Here is a 27,911-nt window from a genome sequence, read left to right as displayed (position 1 = left end):
GTGACTTCGTTCGGTTTTTCTTGTTGGAGAATCGGAGATTGGCGACAGCGAAGGCGAAGTGCGTTTCGTTCTTCCTGGAATTTTGCGGATTAAAGGGTAGACGATTGTAACTGATTATCCATACTAATTAGCGACAGTTGCATAAAATTACTCCGTCTACGATGATAGAGAAATTTCGACGTTCCCCCGTAGATAATTCTGTTCGTCTGTGGGAATTTTAATGCGCGTGTGAGTGAGGATACAAAGAACATTTACAAAATAAATTGTGTAATGTATTTCGTGTAATTATCGGTTATAACAAAGGTACTTGAGATACGACCCATCGTAGGCGTTTTATCGCAATCTATGTTTTAGCGAACATGCGAAACGTATTTTACATTCGCCGGTATAAACGAAACATTCAAACGAAAACAAAATGAATTGCGAGTATAATAGACGAGACACGATCGAAGAAGACGCACGATGTAAGCGACAGGTTGTACGTTCGTGAATTAGAGTTTTCTCGACCAACTTCGCAACGCATGCTCCAACGTAAATTCATCGAAGTTCTCTGACTGACAAACATCTCCGCTGAAAAACCAGCTTCTCCATCAAAATTCCGTTGTAGAAGCGCATGGAATGATCCGAGAGAGACCGTCACACTTTCCTCCAAGAGCATCGATCTGTAGCGTTCGGTGGTCGATGTTCGCCATTCGACCGGTTGTGAGCCATTAACCCGTCTAATCGCACCAAGCCCACGGATAAAGACATCCATCATCATTAGAATGGATAATTATCGCGAGCAGTGAACTTTGGTGGCAACCATCAGTGCCACATCCCTTCTCCTCGTCCCATTGGTCGTTTCATTAGCGTTGGCCAAAGGAAACTAACGGCTCGCATTCCCACCGCTATCTGGATTTCCAAATAAATCCGACGAGTACGCTCACGTGGACACGTGTACGTGTACGTGCCGCGCTGATCGGCCAGCTCCCTTGGAGAATCGACGAGGAACTCCTTCGAGTTCTCCTTTTCCACCGCGTTTTTCCCTCCCAACCCGTCCCTCGTCCTCTAGCTTCTCCCATTTCGATTTTCTTTATTATTCCGTGGAGCCGTGCGGGCTGTGTGACACGTTCACGGCATCCGGCCGCGTACGTGACGTCATACGAGCTATATTCCACCGGTGAACCGTGCACTCTGCCCATATGGTCGCCACGATTCTTCATTCTTCGTTGCGACTGTGACGAGCCTCGTATCGGTTCGCCGATAGTCGCTAGATTTAGCAAAGTTTCACGATGCTCGTTAGGACTCGGTACGTTTCGTAAACTCGTTTCGTTAAAGTGCAATTGCATCTGGAGTTGCGTTTGACAGTATAGCGTCGACCGGTTGGCACTTTGCTCCGTTAAATGGCCATTGCTATCCCCGCCAGTTCTTCAAATTGACTCGTGTAGTGAATGTAGAATTAGGAAGTACAGTATGAGTTTGGTTTATATGGACAAGCTTAATGGCCAGCTTCAGGTATAGAAATTAGAATTATAAAATAGCGGAGTCTCTATTACCTGAACCAAGAGTCGTAGCTTTAGTTAGACGAATGTTACTCGTCGATATTCCAATGGCAGAAATTCCCAGCGATGAAAAAAAATAAGACTAAGATTTCCTAGAAATATATCTCTTTCCACGATCGTCCGGTAAAATCCAAAGGCAAATCCCATTAACAAAATGCTACCGTATTCTTTGTTCCTCTGCAATATTCTTATGCTGAATAGTAAACAAGCGCTTTATAGATACCGTTATCTTGCCTTCTACTACGACCACTTGGTTTCTCTTTAAAGAAACATCCGATCGACGTGGAAATATAGAAATGTAGGCATACGTTGAAAAAATGTAGAAATTTAACGAGTTAAATAAGAAGAAGATAAGGATAAGATTAAGAAAGAAGCGATAGAAACATTTTTACGTGCGTTACTCTCGCGAATCACCGTAACTCATCGGATTGCGCATGATCGACCCTCGTGAAACCAACCCTGAATCGACGCGGAGTTGAGAATTCCGCGAATGAGCAAGGGCTATTCGGATTTTGCGCGTGGAGGATGCGTTGTCCGCCCCCTGGAACCTGGAAACCGACCATCACCACCATCGCAGCATTGAGCGAGCCCCAGCAAGGGGTGAAGGCGGTTGAGGAGGGTTGAGATAGGCCAGCCAACCCCCGTGACACCCCCAGAAGTGGGCGTAACCGGTTCCTTTTTCCCCGATGCGACGGAGAACCGAACGTAGACGGCAAAGTAGACGAAGGTTCGCGAACTCCGGTAACTTCTGCCGGCTGTTTTGCCACAGGAAATTAGAATAATTCGATGATACGTAACTGTTGCGGCCAGAGACAACGGGGACGGGCTCATTTGAATATCTGTATAATCGGAACGCCGTTAGGGCGGATCCAGAAAACGGCGGAGCCTGTCGCCGACACCTCTTTAGTCCCCTTCGTTCTCTCGCTTCTCTCTAATCGACCTAAAAAGATTCCTTCCGGCTTCTTCTCTTCCCTCTCTCGTCTATTCCAGACGAAAAAGACGCTGGTAGATAGTGTCACCTTGCTACTACAGATCTCAGGCTTCTTTTTTTATCGCAATCGTTCAGCTTCTTTTTGCGCAAAACTTCGTTCGATCGACTTAAGCGCAGAATGTAGAGACGTGGACGAACACGAGAAGGTACGGACATTGGAGAAATTAACAAGACGCTCTTACGTTATCGTCAACTTGGAACTTTCGATGTGAGACTTTTCCTTTTCGTGAGAATTTAAAGAAACGTTCAATTAATACGAATACGTAAATGTCAACGGATATAGAAAAACGCAGAACTCTCGCGAATTGCATAAAAAGAAAGCGACAAAGACATACAATGACGTAGTGAAAAGGAAGAAAAAAGTGTTAGGAACCTGGATACGAGGTATGTAACCTCGAGGAATCAAGCGAAACTCTGCAAAAATAAGAAAGAACGAAGACGTTCTCTTTCAAAGAAGCTGGAATAAATACGAAACGTGGACAAATATAGAAGATGCAAAAAATCGAGAAATTAAATAAAAAGGAGGCGACAAAGATCAGGTAAAGAAGCGATAGAAATCTGGATGCGAGTTCTCGGCGGATCAAGCGAAATGCTGCGAGACGAAGGCCTTTTCGAACGATCCTTTTTCCACGAAGAACCGGCAATACCGGCGAGGATCCTTCAGAGCACGGCGTATTTCACCACTAGCCGCGAGTTTGGCCGAGCAAGGAATTCATCAGCTAAAGGTTGGCGAACGTGCACCACCATAAAACCAAGTGATTTACGCTCGACACTTTATGGGCCCCGGCCAGACGCCCCGGCTTCGCGAATTTTTCGTCGATTTTCGGCCGATCTTGAACGCGCAAACGAGACATCCTTTTATTCGTCACGTTTCTCCCTTTTCATTGCCATCAATTTTTTTTCTTAAACTCGATCCACCAGCTCGTCGTCGAGATATCGACTTTAGCTTTTGACGCGGACGGTACGCCTTGTATCGTTTCGCCCGAGGCGAGACTCGAGAGAACTATGGAAAAATCTGTTTCATTACACGTTCGTAATGTGTACGGCTGGATGCTTGATGTATCTCTCCTTTCCTCGTTTTGTTCCTCTTCACGGCCTCCTCTGACTCGGTTTCGAGGGCTTGATTGCGTTCCACCCAAAAGTCTCCTCTCTTCGAGCTACTTTATTCGCCGCCTTTCCTTTTGTAAAATAAAATCAAGACCACAGCTGAAGAACATGGCAAGTCACGTTTCCTGCTTTTTGTGGGAGAATAATTTTTACGTTCAACACGTTGTCAACCGTTTAATTTTGAGATCAAAAGGTGTTTTTGTCAGGATTTTCGATATTTCAAGAAATATCAATTTATTATAGAAACCAATATTATGCGAGTTAGTATAGCACGTAAATTAGGATTATTACAGAATTAGTTTCTTACAAAATATGGATTTATTGTAGATCTTGCAATTTATCTATCATTTTTTCTAAGTTATAATCTTTTCCAATTGCTTCGTATTAAAATATCTCTTTGTAGCCGCCAGACGATATAAAAGTCAGAAAATCAACAAAAATATACCTGTCATATTCTTCTCGCGTTTCTTTCGTTGGTCAACTTTTTGCGTCGCCTTTTTTCATCGTAACATCTTCATCCCCTGCTAGATGGAATCGAGAAATATCTCACACTTTCCCGTCATTATTGGATGAATTCTTGGCGACAAAAAATTGCGTTAACCACTCTCCTCTATACAGAGATCGAGAATCGCACATCTTCGTTTACCAAAAAAGGAGACAGCGCCCTTTGAGGTTTCGCCTTTAAAAAAGCACGCTTAATATCTTTCTAACTGTCTGTTTTTTCTTTTTTTTTTTTTTTTCAGAACCATATATTCTTCCAGTGTAATCGATAGAAAAAGCAATTTTCGCACGGTGGCCAGTGAACGAACCGCTCGTCATAAATTTTACCATCGCCAGCTACTTATGGCTGTGGCCAAGTTTTTTTTCTCTTCGCCTGTTTTTGCTACCATTATCTCAGCTCGAACGCCGTGAAATCGTAATTCCCCTGTTCGAAAAATTCCCCTTCTCGTGGAAGCCTTGGCTTTTTCAAGCTTTTCGGCGCGAGAGGTCAGCTCGAAGAAAATCATCGATCGGAACCTGTCAAAATATTTTCGAGAGTCTCCGTGTCCATTGTACGGCGATTTTCCGGGGGTTCGCCGACGACCAGGGGGGTCCTTGAACAGGATCAGCGTTCCTTGGACTGTGTCCCAGGATCACGTGGAGGGGGACGGTCAGGTATTATAACGGCTCAATTTCACAGATGATCCCTTAGTAAATTCCCCGGAGAATTTTCTTGCTCTTTAAGTCACGTGCCACTGTGTATATCCTTTGCATAGAATAAACCGGAGGTTCTTGCTTGGAATATCATCATTTTATTCCTTTTGGATTTTTAAAAATTTATTTTATGAAATTGTATGGTAAGATATTTTTTCTTATTTTTTTCTCAATTTTTTCTTATTCTTTGTCCGAACGTATTTTTTTTTTTTATTGACTGTTTAAATTTTTACAATTTGTCCAGCAGGACATTTGGTAAAATATTATAGCTTCAAGAATAAAAATATAGCATGTGAATGGTTACCCCGAGCGGGGTTTTGTCCGAACGTGTTCTCTTAATTTTTAAACGTTTCTTAATTCTTAATGAGCATCACTGAATCATTCTGCCGTGTTTTAATTCGAATAGGCGTATCTGGTCAAAAGCGATGGATCTGAGAAAAATGATTTGTAGTATTTAACAAGGCATACACGTCACATACGTGCAAAATATAAATCATTATATCTTTAGTTTCAATATGGATATGAGTTTCTTATCTATTATACACATGAATAAATTCCAGATACTTTTTATTTGACGCATTGGAGTTGATAAGAATTTAAGATTAGATCACTTAATTTTAGAACTTCTAATTTAATTTAATTCAACCAACTGTAGTGATTATAGTCAACTATGACTCAACGAGAATTAAACATTTCTTTGGGGAAAGCCACGAAATAATTATTATCGATATTTATATTAAAACTATTTTTTAGAATGTTAAAAGTGCCTTTGTTTTCTGAAGGATAAATTGCTTTTTGTTTAGTTAATTGATCCTATTATCGATCTTTACTACATTTTTATATACTAAACTATCTTATGAAAAATATACCCAACAGAAGTTTGTTCACTGAAGGGTTAACAGAGGAATTTTAAAAGAGATTTTCTACAAAAAGTTTAGAGCGATTCAGCTATTTGTAATAGATAGGTGCTTGGTGAAAAGAGCACCAGAGTCCCGGTTCACACTTTGAGAAAACAAGTCATTCATCCTACGAACGGATGGATACATTATCCAGTTCCCCAATTTCCCTGGTTCATCCACTTCGCCCCAAAAGTGGCCACCACTAGACGAAGAAAAAACGAACGACCCACTTCTCGCCCAATTTTCTGCCTCTCAAAAAACGCTCTGAAAGCAAAGAAAAAAAAAAAAGAGAGAGAAGGAAGAAGAGCACCAAGGGGAACTTTCTATTCATTCCACGGTTAAAATTTATGGTGACGAGGAAAAAGTTGAACCTATTTGTCCAAAACTTCGGACGTTCGAAATTTCTCAGTCATAAATCGTATTCGCCGCTATCGATTATCGATATCGTAGCGGGCATTAATCGCAAGAGTAGTCAGTGCCCGTGGCCAGTGGGTAGCCAAAGGAAATTGCGAGGGATCCGTGTGATAAGGAGAGTGTTGGCCAGTAAAAGGTCGGTCGCGCGTATCTCGTTAAGACGTGAAAGAACTGGCTCCTTTTCGGATGCAATCTGTTTCGGGTTGTTTGGGAAGTTTATGGGAAAATTGAGAGAAAATTTTTATTTAGTACGGTAGAGCTTTCCATACTCAAAACACTGTTAGTTAGGAAAAATTCTTAAATAATGAGATTTTTCGATAATGCTACTTGGCTGATGTTAAATTTGATTTATTCAAATCAGGACGAAGAAAGTTTTCAATTGGCTTGAAGATTTAAGGATTACATCTACGGAACAATCTAAGATAAAATGTGCTAGACTTCATTTAACTCGTAAATATGTATATAAAATTGTTATTGTACAGGACTTATAGAAATACATGATTTTCCATCTAAAGATTAAAAACAATCTCGTTGAAATATCGACAAATTCTACACTCTGTTAAGGTCTTTAATTTTTTACCGATAATCATCTTTATGTATAATAATTTTGCTATCAGGATCGAACACCGCAGACGTATAAACGGTTCACGTCGGTCTGATCTAGTTAGAAATCGAATAAACGACCTCGATGAAATGAAAAAAAAAGCTTCATGCAATGAGAGCTTGTTCAATTACCGACAACAATCTTGCAATGGAAATCAAGTGCCATTATAGAGGATTAACATCGATATGATCTTTGTTATCATATAAACGATCTCGATGGAATTTGAAAAAATGCCAACAATGACAACAATCTTCTAATGAAGCTCGAATACTGTGGCTTTCATTGGATGAATCGGACGACTCATTGCATCGTGTCGTTGCGTCGAATCATTGAATCGTCAGAAAATGGTATTTCGGCTGCTTGCGCAGGGAATATCCGCGAGTGTCTCGGTTGCTTCGATCGAAGAATAGAACGATACGCGAGCTGAGAGGGAAGGTAAAGGCACATCGAGGGGATATATCATCAGTAACGTTAAACAATCTTAATTGACGAAGCGACGCGAGTAGAAAGCGTGATTATCGGAAGAAGGGGCAAAAGGCCTGGCGATCGACGAATTCCAGCCTGGAACGGGAATAACGATTACGATGCGAAAACGTGTCGTTGAATGTGAAAGTTCATGACAAACGGAATGCAACTATAAGGCAAGCTTTTAATGCAACGTACTTGGCCGCGACAAAGCCCACCGGGTCTCGTTTCAACTTATTAGCCGGCTGTTTAACACATTGCGCACAATGTGCACGTAAACCGTGAAATATTGGCTGTTTCACGCTTAGCTTCGCGTTTCTTCCTACCGTCTAAAATGAGAAACTCGCTGAGACCCCGTGCAAAACTCTCGAATCATCCGCGTTTCTAATAAATTAGTAATCGAAGATTACAAGAGATAAGTAGATTTTTGTCGACCTTTCACTTTGAGCGACGCTTTACGAGTAGAAAGGATATTTCGATATCGAATAGTTAGAAATCGGATACCTCCAGCCAAGGACGTGTTATTGTTTTATTTTCGTACTTTCAGTTAGAGAGTGCCTGAATATTTTTAATATTTTCATATTGCGGCAGTATTTTCTATCCTTTTTTTTTTTTTATTATGAAAACGATGGAAAAATACATATTTGATACTCGAATGGTGTGATTCTAAATGGAATTGAAACTGTGTAAAATTGATGGCAGTTTCTGAATTATGCTTGATAATTATTAAATCGGATATGTCCCTGGCGGCTTCAATCGTTCAAAATAATACCATTTCTCTTCGAAGCTTAACAAAATCTACGCTATTATGTTGGAATACAACGATGTTACACGCGTAGACACCTACACAGACATTTGAACAGGACACTTACACTGGTCATACTCGTTACTGTATAGAGAGTGGGGTTCAAAATATTTAAGGGATCATCACTACCTACAGTCAGTCTGAGAGTAACTGGCCAACTGTAAACAATCCATAAATTCTTTACCTGCATACTTTGTTAATTATACCATATCACTCATTTATATGCATTTGGTTCTGTAGTTCTGTTTAATAATTATCACCGAGTATTATTTTAACATAAACATTGTGTCTTCCACAGATTAGTTATCTTAACTTTAAGATTAAATTCTAACATATTACAATATATTATTATTCCCTTAGATACCAAAAATTCTTTTCGTGTCTTTGTTTCGAATATATGTATGCATAATGAGCCTTCGTGTAAAGCATTTGGCTTCCTACTTTGACGAAACAACGTATAAATTTCTTTATTCAGATTCTCTTTATCCAAATACTACGCTCACTTAACTTTCGCACATTATTTCACGCTACTCAATCTCCGAAGTAATTGTCTAATCGTTATGCTAGTCGATCTTGAAAAGTAGTCGTTCGTCATTCGCAACTTCTGATTTCCAACAAAATTCCGATTGCCGAAATTGGTCGGGAAAACAAGGAAAAGCGTAAAAATATTCCGCGAACGATCTCGAGGAGTGTCGGACGTTGCATTTTAATTTTGTCGTTGTTTCCTCGATTTGCCAATTAAATGCCCCGGTATCGTTTACTCGGCGACTGGTGCTGGCCATCGAACGTTGCTCGATTCATCCTCCTGCCGTTTCCCCTCGTTCACCTCCCTCCTCTCGTCGTCGTACTCGTGGCTGTGAATGGGCGAGCACGCGATTCCGGGAATTTAAAAACGGGAAGGAATTTCTAGAGAAAGGTAGAGAGAAAAGAAGGCGATGATGTGAGCGAGAAAGAAGAGAGAAGAAGGGAACGGGAGTAAGACAGAGATACGGTTCTCCGCGCCGATGTAGGCAGAGAGACACGTGGTGGGTGTGAGCTACTGGTATTTTATTGTTCGCTAGTGTGATTTGTGGTGTTGTTGTGTTGTCGTGTAGACGCTTGCTACACAGGGTGTACCGGTTTGCTTAGAAGGCCTCTGACTGACGTATGGGATCGTTTCGTCGGCGAGGCTGTCGCGAGCCTTGGAAATTGACAAGATCGAAGGACTTCCTCTTTTGTATTAGTAGAAATTAATAAAAATTCGTGATTCTAGCCTCCCTTTCAAGGAAAGCAATTTTATCGTTCAATCACGATGAAACTTCGTTTATTATTATTTGAATTTCAAAGACTTTCCCCCTTGTAACTAATTAAATCGATTTCTCAATTTTATCGGAAACGTAAACGTTGCTCGATTTTTAAAAAAATGTTTGGAATAATAATCGTTACATAAAGGATCGATAGATAGTAGAAAGATAGAATCAGCGAACTATTTGTCCCTCGATAGATCCAGATAAATAGAGTTCCGTTGTCCATATGCTGCTAGAAAGAAGTACTATCGATCATTACTGTATCCTGTATATCATCATACCGGTATCCGTACAGACTACCTTTATCTCCCTTCTATGTGATCTTTATTGCGAACTTGTCGCATTTAGACAGTGAAAACCTTGAGGATAGGCGTGATATAGGTCAAGAGATCCTTGACTCGATAGTCGACTAATCTGTGTAGAAGTGTTGCTGCTTTCATTGCCTGTCATTGTCTTCCTTCTTATTAAATTCGATGGAATCAACATGCTTCGGATCTGTCTAGCAGCTGTTCTTGTAAAACGAAACAACGATTAAATAGCATACTCTGTACCTCTTTTGCGAGAGGATAAACGTCCCAGGATTATTAATTATCGAGTTGGTTGGCGAAAGCCGAGTGTAGCACAAGGGGAACATACAGGGTGTTAAAAAAAGAGAGGTTGAAACTTGAAAAGCTTGTAGAGCTCGCCGCGGGAAGTAAAAAATTCTCATCAACATAGGTTCTAAAAGCGAGTTTAACTAATTCTCAGCTGGGCAAGAATAGATAATTGGATGGAGATTATACCGAGCACGAAAAATAAGTCGAAAAGAAAAAAAAAAAAAAGAAAGTAGAATAGAACTTTTACGCTCAAATTTAAAAGTTTGCTCAGTTAATTCTTGAACTTTTTCGATTGTCTGTGTACCTGTGCCTAGCTAGGAATCTAATTCGCGTCCAACTTTCTCATTTTTATCGTTTTCCAATTTTTCTTTCGTTTCGAACTTCGCTTGTACCGCACGATTTAGGGTCACGGTGTATACATAGAATCGTGAGCAGAAGAGGAAACTTTGAAGCAGACTGTAACGATGCTCCCCGCCGAATAAGACTATAAATTCGTCTGTGTAAATCACGTGGGAGGGTAACGACAAGGGCAAAGGAGAGGGGTACTTTTTCTCGAGGGCCAGAGGATCGTACTCGTGGATGTTATTGGTGGCAGGTACACGTGTGTTCCCGAAGGGAAGCACGGACGTGGCCAAAGGGACAGGAAAGTACAAGTGTTTCAAGGAACGCGTAATTTATATTCGAGGCCCGTCGACGCGCACCAGCCAACGGTTTTATGTGCCTTTCGGGAAACAAACGTTACGAGGCAATTAATTTCGAAAATCGCGATTAACCGACCTCTCTTGTTCGATGGATCGTAATAAAACGCGGACACTTTGGCGAACGCGTGCCGTGGCTTTTATCGTTCGCTCTTGCTCGCGGATTTATCGTCTTGCGAAATCGCCAACCCTCCAACTTCTTGCCGTCTGGACGGCGTAAACTTTCCACCTTCAAAAGGATACTACAATGCAGTTCCATTTATTACAACAAATTTTTGATTAATTGCCAATTTACTCGACTTTTACTGGTCGAATTTACTCATCCGAACGATAGCTCCTATCGCGCGAGCGAGAAATAACGGCGACGAAGATCCACGATATTATGCGAACTACGATCGTTGTATAAAACGTTTGTCCTACAAGAAGTTCAAAGAAACGCAGTTCTATCGTACGTAAAAGAGGCTAAATGTATATTTTCGTTAATTATGATCGCGCTCGACGTTTGAACTATGACGTTGCACGAGGATGGTGGTCATGGGAATTAGTTTAGGCCATTGGGCGATTGGGCCAGGCTGAATTTTCACCGCAAGTACTCGCGTGAAAGTGGAGTTGTGCGTGAATGTACGAGCACGGCGTAAGTACGTTCGAGTATCGACTCCGTTGCTCTGGTATCGATTGTTTGCCGAGTCAGGTCGGGGATATCCCGTTTCCACTAGACACATAATACTTGCATACCGACGAGGTTACGCTCATTTCTTCGGGGTACCTTTTGTAGCCCACGCATTCATAGAAGGAACGTTTCCGACAGTGCCATCCGATAGACTTCCTTCGACATTCTACGCAATCCTTGGCCTATTTTCCAGCGATTGGTACTTTCGGATTCACAGTGACTTCTTAAGGTATCCGTAACGAAGTTTTTTCGTTAGATGGCACACTTCATTCTTATAGTATCGAATTTTTGGAGTTACGCGGTGAATGTACGAGATCTAACGTAGCCGGACTTGACCAATGTCCATTTAAACGCTATAATTAGACGGAGGATTTTTATAAAAAATTGATCATGCGTCATGACATATATTTGCCTCGTTTGCTAACTTATGCTACAGTTCGATACATTAAAGAGTAGATATGCAAATAAAGAAACTAATCTTTCTCGATCATAAACACACAATCGCAAGTTTGTTCTCATAAATACAATTCTCAGTTATCAGGCTGATAAAGAGAAGTATTAAATCGTTTTCCGCGTGCAAAGAGTCAACTGGAACTTGAGATTTGGAAGTTTGTTAGATTCGCAAAGATTGTCTGTAGATACGCAAAGCAGAAATCTGTTAGTTGTCCCAATCGATTTCTAAATGTATCCTAGTCGAACCTTGTCATTTTATTTTCATTTGAAGCGATACGACAAGCACGCGTTATCATTCATCGCGATCTATTTGGCATACTGTATACTGGAACAGAGACGAAAGAATGGAATTTTCTGAACGGGATCTAGAAATTAAATTAATAATCGAGTTCTCCTTCGCCGCGACAGAACGTGGAAGGCCGCGGTGGCTAACGATCGCAAAAAACGGATCTAAATCTGCGATCCAAGAACGCTTCTAACGGTGTCCGTGACTGCGGGGCAAAAATCTTGGATTTCGGTCGCTTTTTCCAACCACGAGCATGGTCACTCTTAAGTCTTGGCAGTCGCAAAGGCAACAGAGGTTCTAATTAACTTGGAAGTTCCCCCGTCAAATCTAACACAGCTTTCCTCCATTCCTCTGCTCTCTTTCTCCTAGCTCGAACGAGAAAATAATTATCCCTTCCTCTCGCTTTGTGGGGGAATCGGAGCCTAGACAAATATAGCGTCGAATCCTGTTTTCGTGTTGCCTTGTTGACCGTGTATCTCCACTGACAACTCTTTAACGTGACTTTACGTTCGAAATACATGCATCATTAACACTATGATGACCATCGATGACGTCATGCGAATGTGTTAACTATAAGCGTGTTATCGCTATTAGTGAGTTTTTAAAGTGCTCTTATAGATTTAGGGAATGTTTTACAATCGGTGAAATTTTGTATAATCGTAACAATATTCGTGTTTTGTTAATCGTTGATGGAAATACTTGGCGGCGAATAAAAATAAGATTTCAACTAACCGGTTGTCGTAATTATTATTATTTCGGTAAGTTACGTTACCGAGTTTATTCACATACTCGCGTGTGTTTGTCGAGGTACGTTCACTAAGTTACGTTGTTCGCTAAGTCGTTATTCATCGATAACGAATATCGTGGACATACGACGATACGACGTGATAATGTTGAAACATTAAAACGTTGGGCATATCTCGACAATTTTTGCGAAGAGACGCCACGGTCGTGATACGATCGAAAGAAAACGAGAAGAAAAGCTGAACTTGAGAATCCTGTCCGAGGATTCATCCTGCGAACCATTACAACAGATTCGACCTACTATGTAAAATATTTTCGCGCCGATCACGCGTTCCTAGATAGCGGATATCCGACGGTATTCATTTCCAACTTGCTTGCAGTTGCAGTAGAATTTTAGCCGTGTAAAAACAATAACATAACGCAGACACAGTAACAAAAGTATCGATTATGATACTTAGTAGAGGAAACAAATCTCCGTACGAGATATATTCGTCTAGTTACGTTCATAAAGACACGATTTTGCCTAAACATCCGCATTCTCCTTACGTATAACAATCAAACGTCGGTATATTTATTATGTGCTATAAAAAGAAACATTTAAATGAGTTGAAAGAAATGAGAAGTGATTTCATTTCCAATCTATTTCCGCGCGTCGTTATTTACATAGCTACGAGTATATTATACACATCGCTCTGCGAGAGATACGAATTCCAATTATCCTAAGTATATTTTATTTGCACGAGCGTAAACACCGTGACAATCAGCTTAATTCCTCGATTAAGAAACGTCGCTGTAGGAAGAAATATAAGACGCATAATGAGGTTGAATATTCGCGGTTCGTGCATATAGTCGGCCGTCCCGTAATACCGAAGCGATATCCAAGGCAGAAAAGCCCGGTCTCTCGTGGATTAAACGTGATTCATGTACTCGACGAATCCGGCCGATCGAGGGAGTTCACGGTTTCTCGAGCGCGCGGAGCGGAACGCGCGCGCGGAGAGGCTTCGAAGAAAAGGAGATCGAAGATAATTGGTAGGAAAGCGATCGGTCGCGAACCACCGACCGTAGACGTGCGTTTTCTGCGTGTGCGAGCATACCGCCGTCGGGTTTGACGTTAGCTTCGGCTTGCTTAACGTAGCTATAATACGTGTAGTACACGTAAGAGGGAGGCGAGAAGAAAGATGGAACGATTTTGCATAGCGGAGCGAGAGAAAGGAGACGGACGTGGCGCTGAAAGACAGCGGCTTGTTACTTAATTCCATGCGCTCGCTTAAATAGAACGACTTAGACTTAAGGCCAGTCTGGAAAAATCGGAGACACGCCGTTTGTGGAGAGGCAGCGAACCCGTGCGTACACGCCAGCGTAAAGGCGCACGCACACAACGAGTTTAACGTTCGCCACGTACGAATACACCGGCGGACAACGGCGTATTTGATCGTGCAATGTCGGGGGTGCCTACTGGTTTTGATATACGAGCACACCAATACACGATCGAACGGTGTTACACGCGTGAGTCATATTGAAAACCAGTCCTAGCGATTGCTCTCTGTGCCGCACACGCGCTCGCGCCAGGCCTCTAAAGCGGCCGAGACTTCTGAATATCTTCCACCCGTGAAGAGAGTAACAAACTCTCCGGCTGCTCCGGGTCCCTCCACGATCCTTTAACTTTAACTTTCCTTCCGTTGTACAGTTACATTCGAGTATTTACCTTATTCGACTCTATCCAAGCTTATCGTCAATGATCTCGTTCCGAGAATTTACGCGGAATCGTTGAAATTGCTAATGGACGGCAATATCGATTAAAATCGTGATTTTACACTGTTTGCGATGTGAGCAACGTTCGATGTTTTATTATCGATGTCTGTAGCATTAATCCTGCTACGATATTTTTATTCTTCGATATGTTGTTTAACGTGATTTAGAATTTAATTGACTTAGATAAGAATTCTTCTATATTTTCTTCAAACTTGAGATATTTTTTTGACTGGAAAATGAACGAAAGCAGGGTTAATTTCGAATTAACGAGACAAGAATCAACCTTATTAATTTATTACGAGTGCAACTAGAAATTTGCTTGGAAGCTTTCGAGCAGCGTAATTCGCCACTCGAGTCTGTGCTGTCTCCAGGAATATTGGTTTTCCACGCCAACCTAAGATTGCCAATATCCTCTTCTGGCGTATCTCATACATGGTAGTCGAGAAACAATCTGGTAGTAAGAGCGGGACTAGGAATATTGTTTACTATGAACGTGATTATCGACTGATAGGATCATGACTGGCCTCGAGAGTACTATTCTCTCGATTTTAACAGGAATGATTCTTTTTCGCGAATAATAGAGGATAACGTGTAGGTAATGGGTTGTTCGGAACGGGTTGCTGTATTGCTTCCCCGGATTGCACGAACGTAAACTATTTTTACTAACCGTGATGGCATCGCGTACACTTTAGCTGCACGCTGGCCGTGGCAGAGAGTTAGATGCCATTGTGGCGGGAGGGAACTCTGCCAGTTGGCGTAGAGCGCATAAAACGGAACAATAATGACAATGTACCAAGACAGGAATGTATTTATTCATTACCACTCGCGGTACACAAATAAACTTCGAAAAGAAGCCTCTGGCCATCTTAGAAACTCTCCGACTATGGTACATACACGTGTTCATTCTGCTCTCTTTGCGTTTTATCTGCTCCCTTTGATCTGCATTCTCTACTCGTTATAATCTACTCTATTCCTTTTGTCGCTTATACCATACCAGCACCCTCCATTCACAGCTTTCATTACTATGCCATTCAGTGTACTTACTATCACATACTTCACCGGTGTTTGGTTAAATTCCAATAAACTCATGGTCCACATCGTAATTCTCATGAAATTGATGGCGACTTTATTCTAGGAATACTTTAAAGCCGCTGTATAACAGAGAAGAATAGATATATATAGCAAGAACAAGAGAAGAGGATATATTTCTCGACTGCTCCCTATTCACTGTCCACGTCAATAAACATTTATTTCAATTTTACGCAACAGTTTCTCTCAAAGTATCAAGAGTTCTTTCTCAACTAAATTGCTGACTCGTCGAGTTTGCGCTCTCCTTCGAGAAAAAGAATGATGGGCCTAGATGATTTTAATTTAAACGAAACAACTATCACGCTGTTGGAGTCAGTTTCCACGCAAGTATATTATTCTATTATCACCGAAGATAATTAATTAAACCTAAAGATACGTAAAGATTCTGAATTCCGTGGATAAAGATATTTCCGAAACGTTGTGAATCTTCTTCTTTTTGAAACGAGCGTAATATCGGGACACAGAAATTAGCGACGCTCGATAGATTCCTACAATTCCCTCCCCTTCGTCGATAATTCATATTATCGATTTGCCTGTATTCCTCTATGACACCATATTCCTGCATCGTCTGCTCAGGATCCCCTATCTCAGCTTCATCACTTGCATTTTCTCAATTCCCTGTGTCCGCCGTATCAGTTGCACCGAGCTCGCTAAATCTGTTCAACTGCGCCATATATACTTCAGCCAGTATCAAGGAACACCAGCAACGCATTCCATCGAACATACTCACGAAACGTATCCCTTACAAAGTAGTAGATCGAGCGTGGTAGAAAAAAATGGAAGAAATGGGTGCACCGTAGTGGGTGAAAAGGCAGGCGGTCCGCCGTAGAAGCGCGTTTCCGTGAACACGAAATCCGCGGAAGCGAAGGGGGCAACCGGTCTGTGAAAATCCGTATCGGAGACGCGAGCGCGTACCGCGGGCAGAAAGGAGCGGGCTGAGAGAAGCGGTCAGGCAGCGTATCCACCCACGACGTGGCATACTGTAACGAGGCTACAGTCCATTAAGTGCGTACGGCTATTATGGCTAATGCATTACGGGGCAATAAAAAACGGGAAGTATAGCACGGCGGGCCGCGTGCGCACGCTCGGCAACCGGACCACATTCCATGTCGGACGAGTATGTACGCGCTGCTCAATGCATTGCCTTCAAGTACAACGCTCGTAGATACGACGACGACGACGACACGCGCGCGCACACAGCCGATCGAACATCCAGACGCGATCCATCCAGTCTAGTCGGGACGAACGACCTTTTTTTAACCCTGCCGCGCTCTTTCGGTCGTTTTCAACGTAATCGTATGATTGCGGCGTTGAGAAGTTTCTGAAACGCGGGAAAACTGTCATTGGTACGCGTGATTTTCTCTTTTAATTTTATGTTAAACGTTCTTCCAAAATAGTATAACTTTGTTTCGATCGATGAAACAAGCAAAATTGGAATGTAAATATTTAGATATTTTAGATTTTTTAGTTTGACGAGTGTAACTATAAAAGTGGAATTTATATTCCGTTTCTAAATATTAGAACGAAGGCATCGCTTTCGATATTTTACGTATTCTTGAATATTATGTACATTCTGTACGCTTTTAAGTTTCCAATAAATGCATGAACGTATGCAGTACAGCTATTAGCGTGTGAGATTGGATATCGATTTGCGTAGATACCGATGAGTTTCTTCCATGTTGGAAGATTTGTTTGGATTCTGACGACGTACTTCCATAGGTGAAGAATGGCCCGTTTAGGTTTAGATCTCGACGACTTTTTTCAATGTTGCAACATTTGTTTGGATTCCGATGACGTTCATTGATAAGTAGAAGAAGGTTCGTTCAAATTCTGACGATTACCTTCGATGTTGAAAGATCTGTTTAGACTTTGACGATGTTCTTTGATAGTCGGAAGAGGTTCGGTTCAGATTTTGATTTTCTTCAATGTTGCAAGATTTGTTTGAATTCTGATTTTCTTCGATACTTGGAGGAATATTCTTCTTCGCGTATACGCGTATAACTGCCACGTACTAAGCATAAAAATATTCCGCATACGAATAGCCACCGTGTCGGAATTTTTTCAACAAAAAGCTCGTAAAAGTGCATAAGAGAAATTCTCCACGAAAATGGCAGGCGCGAAAGAAAGTTGAATGTTCTCAGTCGACGCGGCACAAAGTTTAAAAATATCGTAGCTCGGCCCTTCGAGCGGTGAAAATATGAATTTTTTATCTCTCCCTCGCGGACCATATGGCCGGTGCTCATCTCCACGGAGGGGTGGAAAGACAAAAAAGCGGGTCGAAGAGAAGGAGCGGGTCGAAAAAAGCGGAGAAACCGCGTAGCTACGGTATTTTTAGAATAGAATTTCCAAGGTGGTTTCCGTGGTTTCGTGCGACAGCCAGGAAAGAGGAAAGGGTTGCTGCATCCTTCTCTTTTTTTTATTTTCTTCCACGGCTCGCCACCCTGTCGTTTCCGCGTCTAAATTCTTCTCACCCTTTTTCCACCGACTGAAACCCTCTATTTTCCTTTTCAGAGTCGAGCATCCTTCAGCTGTCGCTGCATGTCGTTCCTTTCTTCTTTCTCGTTCTTTACCTAATTTCCTTCTCGTTGATTAAGGAAACTTCATCGAGTAGACGTTTCCCGAAACTTTTTCTTGTAGGAACTTTCGTCGCTTCGCGTGCCACGAACGTTCGTCTGCCCTGAACGATAAAGATCGTAGAAGTGATTATCTAGTTAATAGATTAATTGTCTTCGTGGAAAACCATCTGTAGACCAACAAAGCGTCAGACCACGTAGGCCTGAGGAAGATTCGCGAAATCAAACGTTGGTCGAGAGACGTTCAATACGACGAGCCTCTAAATTGGTTTCTACTTCATCTTCTACAACCAGTTTTAATACTGCAACTAACTAGAACTAGAACTGGATCTTTAACGTTTATCTAGATATGCTACACGCGAATGATTACAATAAAATGATAAGATAAATATAAACAGGGATAATACAGTCATATTTCTACCTCACTAAAAGCCAATACTAATCTCGCGAAAAAGCATTTTATGGGAAACTTGTATAAAAGTAAAAGATCATTAAGAATAATACTTTTGAAAAATTCGTTGCATTACTTTACAATAAACATAGTAAGAGGGAAGAAAAAATGTCCAAATTTCCATTGATTTTTCGAGACATTTTCATATACGCGCTAGTGTCTTTCTGCCTTTCTTTCTATTCTTTAACGTGAAAAAACATTTCTATCAAATTCCGACTACCTGGAATCGAAAGTACCGATATTTCTTTTTTTCTCTCGATCCATCCCTCCGGGCAACGGCGGCTGAATCCGGTAGCCCGTTATTTAAAGGTTCTTTTTCGGCTAATGGTTTTCTCACATGAACGTCGAAACGGTACAAACCCCTTCTTTCCGGATATTCGAAACCCTTCGGTAAAGCTAACGAGGTTTCTGCGTTAGGAATGAAAAAACTGTGACTCGGAATTTTGAAGTCTGTCAACAGGGTTACAAAGTAAGCAAGACGTACATACAGTGGCTACGAAAGGAATATCGTTAAACGATTCGAAATTTAATACATTTGGAGCTGACTGATTAGTACGTAAATGCTATGGCAAATATAATGCTATGTTAATACCTTTTTTTGTAGTCAATGAATTGTATAATAATAGCCACGATGTTTCGTTTTGGACCGTGTATTACGATTACAAATTTAAAAAATCTCATCAAATTTATATGTTATATTTATATGAAAAAATAAAAATATATAAGTAAAATAAGAAAATATTTCAGAATGAGAAAATCTTTCCTATCGATCGACAAAGTATTAAATGACACACTAACGTTCGATCTTTCTTCTTCTGGTACCATTATTAAATACATCATTGAATGGTCGATCAAATAAATCAAGCATTTTTTTAGTTAAACGATGCATATACCCGCACCGATATAGTAAGTGCATTAACCGGCAGGTAAATCTTGATTTGAAGAAACACGATATTTTATATGACGAGGCTAAACGGGTCTTTAAGGAAAAGATCAGGGACCGGTATCCTGACCCATTTCCAAAGGGTTACGCAGCAACCCTTTCGCCAGCGGAACATAACGGGCCGCGACTCCTTTTTCCCACATTCTAGTTTCCACGAAACATCGACTACCTGACCTTTCGAAGGGGTGAAAAACAACCCTGGAATTAAGTGGGAATCCCTCGGAGCGCAGGTGACGCCACCAGCCAAGATGAAACGAAATTAATTTCCTGGTTTCTTCGTTTCATCGTCTCGAATCTACGCTACCGTTATAGTTACCAAGCGAAATTGTAATTCGTGTTTAGTATACGTCAGCTGCGTTTTGTCTGCATTTTTTTAGGCTCCTCCGACATGTGTTAGGATGAACCCTATTTTTTTTCTATTTAAATTGAACGAAAATTATATAAATTTTATGTTGGAATTTGAAATTACCGTAGGTTCGAGGTTGAATATTCTTCGCAAGGGAATTAGCTCCTTGCTTCATAATATGTTAGTTTCAGTACCCCAAATTGAAGAATAATAAGTATAAATCATACATTTACGAGCTTTGAATATTTGATATTCGTCAAGGTATTACAAATTACAGTGATCGACTCTGCTATCGTCCTCCAATTTCTATGTTTCAATTCACACCTTTGTTTCGACAAATAGAAATCTTCTTTCCTGAGCAAAATTTTGACACAAAATCGGGACGAAACTTTACGAGTATCGATAGCAATTCCTTTGTATTTTCCTCAAACATAATATACCTATCTTTCAACGATAGAGAAACATAACACAAAGAACGCAGTTACTGAAATAGCCGTTAAAAAGGAACCGAACCTTCTCATCGTAGTTCTCAAGGAGCATGTTCAGATTCTTTGTTTTCATACACATCAACGTAAGAGATTGGCGAAGTGCCGTAATCGTGACGAACGAGGATGTCGAACCACCGATGAATCGAAAAGGAAGAACGTTCACATGACCGCGTGGGTACATGAACGAGTCCCATTTTCGCTTATGACTCTTTTCAGCTTTAATTATCTTTAATCCGTGCTATAAACTACCCGCACGATGTAAATAGGCTCGGAAATGTCAATCTAAAAGTTGGAAGGGACCCGTGAATGGTCGGTTGTACCGAATACGAAAAGAAAAGCCAGCCGGCTCCTGGGAACACTGGCTCCGGATCGTTTTTAATCGTTCGTTCCCGCTTTTGTTTCATCCAGCGCCAGTTAATTCGGCACATTGTTACTCCATTATGTTTACGATTGAACCTCTACAAGAATCAAACCTCGTCCATACGGGGCTCGCGGCGAAAAAAGGGGGAGGTACCACGTTGGTCGGAGGGTGGCGAAACTCTCGACATTATTGGACAAGAGCTTACCCCTGCTCTCGTAGCTTCCCTTTGAAGGGCGAGCCTGCGCCCTGCCGCTCTTTTGTTTCCACCACTGTAACTATGGAAAACGGGAGAATGCTTCTTTGCATGGAATAACAAACTAACGACTCGTTGTAGGGTCCGCGCTTTTGATCCTTTAGAATTTTATTTCTCCTGTCCCCTCTGCCCCACCAAACTCGCAGATTTATTCAAATTTTTTCGAATTTCATCTTGTAATTATATATTTTTAGGCGTTGAAACCTTTAAGATATCAATTTCGATTTTTAAGCTTACGCTATTATTACTATTCATACTTTTCTTTGCACCATCGATTAGCTGTTAACAATTCGTTTGGAGTCTTATTTAAATCATGGAAAGCTGCAATTTTCCGATTTCCATGTTCCGGCGATCAGATACAGAGGAAGGACTTGTACAGTGAATCGCCTATTCGTGCTTCGCGGAATTTTATTTTCTAATGATTTCTCCAATCGTCGAGATTTTTAACATTCGAATCGTAGTTTCCAAGTTGCAGCGTCGGATAAGCGAAGAGATGTTTCGTTTCTCTCAGTGCAATAAATCACCTAGATCATTCTAAGGTGGTCCGTGAAAATGATAAGAAATTTGACAACAAGCCAGGTTTAATTACTGGAAATAATAAACAACTTGAACATTAAAACTCGAAAAGTCTATCTATGCTGTTTATCTGTGCCATATTGATCGTATGTATGCGAAAAAGGGACAAGGAACGTAGGAATAGATAACGATAGAGAGATTAGAGTATCGATCGATAAGGAGCCACTTCCTAATTTTCCCGAGTGAGAGGAGACTATGCGTTTTTCTAAGTGTTCTCTGTCTCAATTAACAACTAGCCGAGAAGAGAGCGGGGTAATCGTCACCCCTGTGAAACGAATCGCTGATAAGCGATGACGATGACACGGGCGCCCCGTTTCAGCGAGTAAAATGTGGGAGGGTCTAACGGAGGGTTGTTGAAGAGCTTGCGTGACGTCATTGGCCGACACTGCACCCTGGCGATTCTGCGCGGGGTGCAAGTTGACTTCGCCGTATCGCGCGTGGATATTTCCAACCCCTCGGCACGAATTTTGAAAAATATTTGGTTATTCTGTGTCTGAGTGAGAGATCGTTCTTTCGACCCCTTCGTTCTTTGTTTTCTTTATTAAATATTTGTTTAGAGATACATCAGGGGGTATCGAGGGCCTGCGCGTTAGATGTTGGAATTCCAACTTTTGCTTTTCGAAATCAGATGAGGGAATGATAGCATATTTGTGCTTCTATTGTATTTTTCTTTTTTTTTTCAACGTCGTAATTATACATGGACTAAATTGGAAAACATTAGCTTGGTTATTCTCATAGAAATTCCAAGAAGGAACTCCGTGTGTATACGGTAGGTTACGATATACAAACACGTAACCGAGTCTGTATTATCTAAACTGAAGCCAGGCGTAGTTAAACGAACGTTCCTATAACGGACATACGCAATCGTTTGTTGAGCATCATGAATAAATTCCATATGTCAAAGAAAGAACAGTCGAACACGATACAGAAACGTCTGGTCAGTTTCAATTTTCCGAATATCAGCTACCATTATTCAAACTGATAAAGTGCTATTATTGAAACCGTCGAGTTATTCAAACCGCTTTCCCTCCGATCAGTCCGGATATTATTATACGTGGTTCCACCGTGCTTGTACTTTCTCCCTAGACGATCGTAATTTTCCTTATAATTCAGAATCTAACAATAAATCAGTTTACTTTTGCTTCTGCGAATTCCAAAGAACACAAACGTGTTTCTCGTAATATCGAGCCTATTTCTGGGCCCACCCACAAACCCCCTCCACTCGCACGGACTCGAGGGTGAGTCCGCGATAAGAAGAAGCACGTGGACGACGCATCGAAAGCCGCCCCGGGGCGCAGCACGCCGCTCGCCAGCCGGTGGACGAGTGCCACGACAGTAGACGAAGAGCAGAAGAACTTCGTAGGAGCGGTTTGTGTGCGTGGCGGCGGTGGCACACACGGTTCCTTCTCTTTTCTTCCCTCGTTTAGCCTCGCGGAGTGCGTGTATCCGCGGTTCTCTCTCGGTAGGCTCCGGTTCAGTCAGCGGCGCGGCGAACATCGCAGTCCGTTGGTTCGGGTGCGAGCGAGACAGAAAAGACAGAAAACCGCGTGGGGAGAACGCGAGCTGCCTGGGTTGGGAACCGGGACGCGGAGAGGGTGTCAGAGGCGAGGTGGAACGACGGCGGAGGCGGGGAGAACCCGACGTGTCGTTCCGTCTGACGGGGTGGGGCATCGTTCCAGGACAGCTTTGGTGGGGACAACGAACCGCAGCGTTCGTTCCTAAGCGGCGTAGGAAGGGGCAGAGAAGTGGCACCGCTCCCCTCCACTCTGTCTCTCTCTTACCCTTCGGAGGGGTTCAGTCATCTCGCGCCAGCCGAGCCACGCGCACTCGCCTGTTTTACGTTCTGGGCTCGGTGAAAGATTCTCTCTCTGCTTCGGACGCCTCTACGTTCTCACGCGTTCTCTCTCGACCACGGATCGTCCGACGTTGTTCTAATAACCCCGTGAAAAACGGGGGTTGAACCGTCGATTTAGCAGCGAGCCGCGCGCGGTCTCGCAGGATCGTGCCAACGTTTCCTTTTTTTTCCTTCTCCCTCGGATCGAGTCGGAGTCAGGATCGCCTTGGCCTATCAGCCCGGTCAGTGGACAGCTAGACACACGGAACCAGACCGCCTCCTCCGGACGGAAGCCACGGAACACCCCCACTTCTTCTTCTGGTCAACCTAAGCCTCCCCCACCAACCAGCCGGAGTGGAGTGTTCCGCGGTGTAGAGTGGAAGGCACACCGGGTAGCGAGTTTCACGGGTGGAGAACCCGCGGATACGTCGCGATCAACCCCCCAGAAGAAGCGCCGGTAAGGTGGAGGACGTTTTTCCAACGTTTCGAGTTGTTTGAACGCGCTGCTTTCGACGCGAAACGTTTTCCCCCTCGTACGTTTCTGCGTCTTATCGTGATCTCGCTCGTTTCGTCCGGTGGACGCGCGCATACCCCACCCTCTGCGGACCATTGCCACCACCAGTTGGCAAACAAACCCTCTCCCCACCCCCTCGGGCGTGAGTAGAGAGAGCCGAGCTAGGGAAGAGAGGACAGTGGCATCATCGCGCGCCGCCAATTCTCGACTTCTCTTCGTGAATTCGCGCTGGTACCGGGGACTTCCGGTTCCACGGCGTCGTCGAAGGGTCGCCGGAGTCGTCGTTCGTGTTGCGTCGAATTAAGTGATCCGTTTCGTGGATGTCCATCGGATGACAGTGCAACTTGTTGGGGGAAAAAGAGAAAGAAAAAAACAACAGGGCCAGTGCTTTTTTTCTCTTCGTGGACGGTGTGTAAATATACGATAGATGTGACAAGTTTTTCGTGACCAGTGTGACTCGAGGGAATAGATTACCGGAGACAAGCTTGGTGATCGATACCCGGCTCGCAACCTCAGTCGGTTCGAACTGATCGGTGTTAACGCGATGCCAAAGTGATACACTCCGCCACACGAAACTTTAGACAGAGCCACCGTACTATACGAGTGAGTGATGAGACACGGCGACGACACGCGATCGGGTGAAGTTTCCCTCTTCGTGTAGGAAAATCGACGTAAGGAAGTTACGACCAACGACTATCGTCAGACCCATCCACCTTTCATCGAATTCCGGGATCTCATCGCCGGGAGAGCGCTACTATGTTCACCAAACGAGAGACAAGAAGCGGAGGAAACGGAGATACTCGTTGAGAAAGGGAGAAATAGAGAGAGAAAGAGAAAGAGAGAGAAGTCGAGGTAAATACCTGAAGAGTCTTACCCTCTAACTAGACTTTAGAAGAATCGTCGAGAATAATCTCGCGCTTTAGGAAAAAAAGCAAAAAGGCGCGGAAATATCGCAAGTCTGCCTCCGTCTAGTAGAAATATCGTTAGCGAGCAGAATGTTCCGTTGCTGAGTTTCGGGAAAGCCATTAAAACGGGTCGCGGAGCAGGTTTATTTATAATTTATACGAGCGAGTGAACATTGCCGCGCGCCTGCAGTAACAAAGTATTTGAATTATGTCAGGGAAGTGATGGGTTATTGCAGGGGAGGGCTATAAAGTAGTTGGCAGCCACTTAGCCTCGGATTTTGAGAGGTGCGCGTTTCACAGGCCGGATTTAGCTAGCACGGACGCATTGTTCTTTCGTAGCAGAAGGAAAAATTTCGCGGCTGACACTCAACTACGAGAATATTCCTTCGCGCGAGACCGAGTTCATCCGACTCTCAGGATTATATTCTAAAAACGTACATGTTACATAGCTGTCGAATGGCGTGAATCCTTTCAACCTGCACAGATACACGTAATTGCCAGTAAGAGAATATCGCGTTCGGTTAGAGCGGAAAATTAGCGTTGCTCACGATCTGGCCGGGTGGAAATAACTGAGAAACGTTGGCTGATTTCACGCGACGATGCTATCTTAGCGGGATTTTAAGAAACCAACCACGGAAAGAAACACGATATCGGAGCCAGGGGTTGGCCGGGGGTGAATTTTTATGGCGAACCATGCCTGACGATTTCTTCGTCCCGAGAGCCTGTAATCAGAATCACGGCCCTCGATAAGCACTGCCCCTGTTCGTTTTCAGAACTTCCTCCTTCGTGTTCGATAAAGGTGTGCACACCGAGAATTAACCATCCCGCCTTGTAGATTTCCTTCGCTTTCTTTTTTCATCTTTTCTTTTCAACCACTGCTGAGACGTTGAAAATGAGGCTTGTAATTTGCCGTCTCGAGAGAAAGAAAAAAGAACAAAGAGTCTTGGAACAGGTGGTGTTTTCACGTTTCATGCAGTGTCGTTTGGAAATTTTCCCCTTACACTTATCGGATTCGATCGCGTTTACCGCTGGCCTCGCGAGTCTATCGTTCGTTTCTGTTCTCGCGTAGCTGCGATCGATTTGGTAAGTGAAACCATATGTATATCTATGGTGAAATGTTTGCTGGAAATATTAGAAGGATTAGCGTGACGTATCTTCTTCGTTTCGATTCACGATGGATGACAAGCATGTTGGTCGTATGCCGAAATCTCTAGTGTTCTTTTCTAATGTTCTGCGATTATTATGATTTGAATTATTATAATTTGAATTATTATGATTTTGAACGATGATCTATACGATCGAAATGAATTTTCTATTTCAATAGATATAATCAAATACTGTACGTATATATAGTTTCTATACGTTTGCTTTTAGCGTTTCTCGCCTTTCGTGTATTGCACGCTCTTTACGAAGAAAATATTTAAAACAGAAGAGATACAAACGCGAAGAAGAATCGGAGGAGAACATCAAGGTTGAATTATGATCTTTTTTCCGCTCTTTCTCTCGAAACTCTCCTCTGTAAAGAGACTAAAAACCGGCGTGCGAGTTGAAGGTTTTGCGCGAACCTTCTTCCTTTTTCAGCCTCGAAATACGTGCAATCCACCCCGCGAATTCCTAAAGTAAATCGCAAGAAGCAGCTGCTCGTCCGATCGCTGCGCCAAATTAGGCCCGCGACTCTTCTCGAAGGAATCTTTCTTATTACCCTTTAAACCGACAAAACCCCTCGCGATATAGCCATTTAGGATCGATCTACCGACACGTTCTAAAGTAAACAGGCCGTAGGAAGAAAAGAGAAAAAAAAAGAAAAAAAAAGAGACGCGTAAGAAACCGCGAAGGGGAGAGATCGGTGTAAAAAGACAATTGGCAAGAAAGACTCTAGATAAAGGAATGAAGAAATCAACGAGGGAAGAGTGCACACTTGTTGATACACGCGGATGCGAATCTGGTGGAAAGGAGGAAAGGACGAGGAGAGAAAAAGAGGGCGAGGAGGTTGCGGTGGCTTTGGCGAAAGAGGGGAGGAAAGAAAACCTCGAAACAATTGGAGGCGCGGAGGCGGCCGCATTTCATGTTGCCTGGCATCGGCTCCCTTTAAAGAGTCTCTTGCTTTTTGTTAGCTCTTCGAAAATTATGATTGTTTGTCCGCGAGATTTACTGCTGCCGCGGCCCTCTCAGTGCGGTACAACGTAGCCGAGGTGCCCTCCAGGGGCACCCAAAGACTCTTGCCTCCTCCACTCCGAGCCGGAGAAGAGGTTGGGGGATGGTTTGCAGAGATTAGAGAATCACGAACGTCGTACTCCACTACGTCGCGCTACCGTCTCCCGTTTCTGCCTCCGCTGCGATCCGCTTCCTTCTTCTTATCCTTTTTTCACACCGTTGTTTAGTTATCGCCGCCGGTCCCGCGTAATCTGCCCGCGCAAATTAGCGCTGTTTGAATTAGCTGATCTCAGGCTGCGATTAAAAATTTCCATCCAGTGACCGGGATTTGAGTAGGTGCTTTTCCTTTCCTCTTCTTCGTTTCTTCGTTTCCAGTATTTCTTTCCTCTTCTTTTCTTTCTTTTTCCTTTTTGTTTCGTTTAAAGGATGGTTTGAAAGTTCGAGGCTTTCGTTGGGGTTATTGACAGGTCGGATGATTTGAAGGTTAAGAAAGTCTCATCAAGGTGAAGTTTCTCGTGTTGCTATGTTTTCTTTATTCGCTTTAAAAAGAGATTAGCCCGACGCGACGAATAAAAATGGTTTTCGTGTTTGATATTATCGGTGAGTTAAGTGATTTGGAAATTAGAAAAGATTTGCCGAGGAAAGATAGAATAAGAGTACTTTTTCTTATTAGACTTAAAAAGTATCTGATCTCGCGCAACGATTACAAAATTTCCACCGAATACCCAGGCTTTTCCATACGTTTCTTTCCTCGTTTAGAGAAACAGTTTCTACGTTTTATCCTTGGAATTATCGAAGAATCAATGATAGTTCTATCAAAGAGAAAGACGATAAGAAATGGCAGAAGCAAATCATTTTCAAGTAACTGCAGTTTATGAATCACTTAAAAATAATAGAGCAGGTACACAGAGAAAGAAGA

General features: G+C 42.6%; 1 protein-coding gene across 5 annotated transcripts in view; it reads left to right on the top strand.

Annotated features, from left to right (window-relative positions):
- LOC139993371 (zinc finger protein castor homolog 1) overlaps positions 1-27,911 on the top strand; it is a 162,692-nt gene that overhangs the window by 18,105 nt on the left and 116,676 nt on the right. For 2 of the 5 annotated variants that reach the window (XM_072015035.1, XM_072015032.1), the window contains exon 1: positions 23,381-24,785. The exons of 1 other annotated variant lie outside the window; for it this stretch is intronic. The gene's annotated coding sequence lies outside the window, so the exon portion shown is untranslated. Of the gene's footprint in view, positions 1-23,380; positions 24,786-27,911 lie in introns of those variants that run through there. 2 more of the 5 variants (XM_072015033.1, XM_072015036.1) reach the window with 1 other exon arrangement.

Source organism: Bombus fervidus, chromosome 12, assembly GCF_041682495.2.
Source record: "Bombus fervidus isolate BK054 chromosome 12, iyBomFerv1, whole genome shotgun sequence".
Taxonomy (NCBI): domain Eukaryota; kingdom Metazoa; phylum Arthropoda; class Insecta; order Hymenoptera; family Apidae; genus Bombus; species Bombus fervidus.
The sequence above is the reverse complement of the archived record's forward strand: the minus strand, read 5'-3'. Positions and strand labels throughout refer to the sequence as shown.